The sequence below is a fragment of the Camellia sinensis genome, chromosome 6 (genome assembly GCF_055761805.1).
Source record: "Camellia sinensis isolate YWXY chromosome 6, ASM5576180v1, whole genome shotgun sequence".
NCBI lineage: Eukaryota > Viridiplantae > Streptophyta > Magnoliopsida > Ericales > Theaceae > Camellia > Camellia sinensis.
In genome coordinates this window covers 119,278,343-119,283,439 of record NC_138966.1, presented here as the reverse complement: position 1 = coordinate 119,283,439, position 5,097 = coordinate 119,278,343, and positions in this window count along the sequence as shown.

Here is a 5,097-nt window from a genome sequence, read left to right as displayed (position 1 = left end):
CCCTATCATGTTTAAGACTCAAGGGAGTATGGTACTCGACTCTCGGGCCACCAATCGCGCATTTCAATGCGTGATGGCCAAAGAGGCCAAGTGTGCAATTTCAATGTCAAATGAAATGCACATAAAAACATAAGGCCCCCAATCTCTATCATGGTTGATCAAGAGAGATGGGATGCAGGCATGCAAGCAAAACTAATGCAACATGATCATGTTAAGGTAACAAGAAGGCCAAATGCAATGCAACCTAGACAAGCATGCAACATGGACATTCAAGCATGCAAGGCAAACATGTGACAACATGTAAAGAGACAAGATATGCAATCATTCAAGCATGCCAAATGCAATTAAACATGCAACAACATGTTAATGAGCCAAGTATGTAACAACATGTAAGGTAAGCATGCAACAACATGCAAGGGATGGTCTTACACCAAGATGGACAGCACTCTACTAGGCCCAAAACAGTGGCCAAAATGCTATGGAATGAGGGGCAAATACACATACAAACATGCATGCAAATGGACCAACACTTAAGCAACAAAGAGACAACTTTTAAGCACACTTAAAAGAAGATAAACATGGACATATGGCATACATATCAAGCTCTGAAAATCATGTTAAGGATGGTGCCAAACCAACTAAACAAAGCAATCAAAGCATGCAAGCAAGGTCCAAGACTTAAAGCTAACCTAGGGGCTTAAACCATGGCCATGCCAACCAAGCCTCAAAGGGCCAAAAGGACTCAAAACAGCCCCAAGGTAGACCAAAACAAGGTCAAAGACACACCTAGATGGCATCTAAATGGCCTAAGTCTAAAGGCATGCACAAAGGTCCAAACATGGAGCATAAAACACAAACCCTTTAAAACATCAAGGAGCCATAAATGCAAGTATACAAGCATGCTATATGGACTGAAATGACATGATAAGTGGTGCCAAACCACTGAAATGATGCAAGGAGAGCATGCTAGAGGGGCCAACACTCAAGGCCTACAAGGGAGATTGCATGGTAGCTATACAAAGCAAGTCATGGACGACCCAAATAATGAAAATCAGACCTCAAACACATCAAAACATACATAAAAGCTTTACATAGCTAAGCCAAAATCATGCTAAAAATAAGACTCAAAGCACAAAGCATGTTAATGCAATTTCATGGCATTACAAGATAAGTATGCAAAGCATGCATGGTGTGTCTAAACCAACTTAAAAAAGTGCTATATCATGGCAAAATAAGCACAAATACCACCTAAAACATGGCCAACATGAACTTAAGAAAGGTGCTCACACATGAGGCTAAAATGACCATTATTGAAGGCAACAAGGAGAAGGGATGGCCCTCTCTTTCTTAGGACCTTAAAGCACCATCCCCACTAGGAAGGCCAAGACAAGGTGGTCTCGAAGCTCACAAAAAAAGGCACAAAAATGAGGCCAAACAAGGCCTAAGAGGGGGTAAACAACCCCAAACACAAAAGTGATCTTAAAGAAACTTCAAAAGGAGCTCAAAATAAGACTTTTTTCAGTTTATGACAAAGCTTGAAAATGCTTCTAAGTATGGCTAAAAGATGAAGCAAAATAAAGACCAAAAGAGGGTAAAGTGTGTTACCCTTGTAGTTTCAGCAAAACCAGCAGCTTTGAGACCAAAAAACCAGACCTTCAACCTCTGAAAAAGGCCTCCAAGGACGTTAGATGAGTGGTGGAGGTGTGTGGCTATGAGGTGTGGTGCAAAGGGGTCAAGAACCAACACTTTTAGGGCTCAAAATGTGGAGATAGAGAGAGATACAACTCTTGTGCCTTAGCAAAATTTTTGGAACCCTTGCAATGGAAGATGAGCTCTTCTTTTATAGAGGAAGAAAGGTCCAAGCTTCTTGGAGAAGCTTGGAGCAAAGGGGCCAAGCTTCTCTTAGAAGCTTGTAGCAAAAGGGCCAAGCTTCTTGAGGAAGCTAGAGCAAAGGGGTCAAGCTTCCTCAAGAAGCTAAGCAAAGGGTTCAAGCTTCTCTAAGAAGCCAAAACAAAAGGGTCAAGCTTCTCTAAGAAGCCAAAACAAAAGGGTCAAGCTTCTTGGAGAAGCTAAAACAAAGGTTCACAAGGTTCAAACTTCCTCAAGAAGCTAAATAAGGGTTTAAAAGGTTCAAGCTTCCTCAAGAAGCTAAAACCAAGGGTTCAAAAGGTTCAAACTTCCTCAAGAAGCTAAAACAAGGGTTCAAAAGGTTCAAACCCTCTCAAGAAAAGGTCTCGGCCAGAAAAAGTGGCCGATTGACCAAAATCAGTGGCCGGTCGACCAAACACAATGCCGACCGGCCAACACCTTTGGTCGGTAGCAAGAAAACAGGACCGGTGGCCTCAAGCCATGGCCGGTGCGGTGTGGAAATGGCCAACAAGCCATTCCCTACCCTCAGAGGCAAAAACCCAAGTGCTTGGTTTACAACCAAGCACAAAACAGATACGTTAAGAGATCTTGAGGCAAGGCGCGTAGCCGAGACCCCCGAGAATTCAAAATGAACACGAGCATGGATGATCATCGAGTGTTCAAACGATGACGTCCAAGTCTTGAGGATGGTAAAAAATGGGGTGTCTACAGTTGCCCCTCTTTGACAGAACTCGAAAGTCATAAAAATGACGGGAGTGAATGTCAAAGCTCAGAGATGACCCATTTTGGACAAGGTCGAAGACTTAGACAAAGCATACAAGCTACAAACAAAGATATGCGCCCGAAGACAGGGGCAAAATGCAAGACAATGCACAATGCCGAGCATAACTTATGATCATGCAAAGAAAGCTGTAACGAAGCATAACATGCAACAGTTTTAAGCAAGCAAAAACCAAACTAAATCATAATGCAGAAAGTATGTAAGAGAATTATACAATCTTAACCATGCGCCATGTAGGAAAGACTAAGAGCGACCATTGGGGACACCCAAGGTCTCAAACAAGATTCTGACGCGTTGCACACGAAAGGAGAAAGAGTGGCATAAGCATTGGAACATGTTCCAAATGCTCTTAACCAAAGAGGAAGAAACATAGGGACTTATCCCGGTGTTTCAGAAAGATATAAGCATTAGAACGTATTCCAAATGCTCTTAACCTAAAAGGGAGAAACATAGGGACGTATCCCGGTGTTTAGGGAGTTATCCCGGTGTTTAGGGACGTATCCCGGTGTTTAGGGACGTATCCCAGTGGTTAGGGACGTATCCCGTTGTTTAGGGACGTATCCCAGTGGTTAGGGACGTATCTCGGTGGTTAGGGACGTATCCCGATGTTTCGAAAGGAAAGAGAAACATAGGGACGTATCCCGGTGTTTCGGAAGGAAGGAGAAACATAGGGACGTATCTCGGTGTTTCGGAATGAGAAGAGAAAACATAGGGACGTATCTCGGTGTTTCGGAAGGAAGGAGAAACATAGGGACGTATTCCAGTGTTTCAAAAAGAAGGAGAAACATAGGGACGTATCCTGGTGTTTCGGAAGGAATGAGAAACATAGGGACGTATCCCGGTGTTTCAAAAGGAAGGAGAAACATAGGGATGTATCTCGGTGTTTCGGAAGGAAGGAGAAACATAGGGACGTATCATGGTGTTTCGGAATGAGAAGAGAAAACATAGGGATGTATCCCGATGTTTCGGAAAGGAAGGAGAAACATAGGGACATATCCCAGTGTTTCAAAAGAAAAGAGAAACATAGGGGCGTATCCTGGTGTTTCGGAAGGAAGGAGAAACATAAGGACGTATCCCGGTGTTTCAAAAGGAAGGAGAAACATAAGAACGTATCCTGGTGTTTCGGAAGGAAGGAGAAACATAAGGATGTATCCCGGTGTTTCAAAAGAAAGGAGAAACATAGGGACGCATCCTGGTGTTTCAGAAGGAAGGAGAAACATAAGGACGTATCCCAGTGTTTCGAAAGGAAGGAGAAACATAGGGACGTATCCTGGTGTTTCGGAAGGAAGGAGAAGCATAGGGACGTATCTCGGTGTTTCAAAAGGAAGGAGAAACATAGGGACGTATCCTGGTGTTTCGGAAGGAAGGAGAAACATAAGGACGCATCCCGGTGTTTCAAAAGGAAGGAGAAACATAGGGACGTATCCTGGTGTTTCGGAAGGAAGGAGAAACATAGGGATGTATCTCGGTGTTTCAAAAGGAAGGAGAAACATAGGGACGTATCCCGGTGCTTCGGAAGGAAGGAGAAACATAGGGACGTATCCCGGTGTTTTGGAAGGAAAGAGAAACATAGGGACGTATCCCGGTGTTTCGGAATGGTATAAGGAACATAGGGACGTATCCCGGTGTTTCGAAAGGAAGGAGAAACATAGGGACGTATCCCGGTGTTTCGAAAGGAAGGAGAAACATAGGGACGTATCCCAGTGTTTTGGAAAGGAAGAGATCGTGCAAAACGATGCAATTGAAAGGGTGCATAACAACGCGAGTGAAACGTGCATAACAATGCAGGTGGAACGATGCATAACAATGCAAGCGAATCAGTGCATGACAATGCAGGAGGAATGGGTGCATAACAATGCAAGTGAAGTGTACGTGACAACGCAAGTAAAGAGGTGCATGACAATGCAAGTAACGTGCGTGACAGCACAGGTTAAAGAGGTGTGCAAGACAATGCAATACAGGTACACAAGACAGTGCGATGTAGATTAAATACACAAAGCAGTGCGATGCAATGCACTAACAAGTACAGGTAGGGTGCGCAAGATAGCGCGAGTGAGGTGCACAAAAGAAGTGCGATAAAATGCATTTTCTATGCAAGTATGGGAGCATTTTCTATGCAACATGGAAAGCATATTCTATGCAATATTGAAGACATATTCTGTGCATGAGACAAGCATATTCTATGCAACATTGAAAGCAAAGCATATGCTATGCGGAATCGAAAGCAAACATATTCTATGCGGAATCGAAAGCAAGCATATTCTATGCATGAATCATAACAATGCGTGGCACCAATGTGACAAAAGTGTATATGAAAGTGCACATCCTATGCAATAGAGAGGCATCAAACATGTACTCCAGTGCCTCCGATTTACCTCTCAGAGGACTTTGCAACACACTCAGCTTGAAAAGGGCACACCCTGTTCATATTGGCAAGAGATGACATC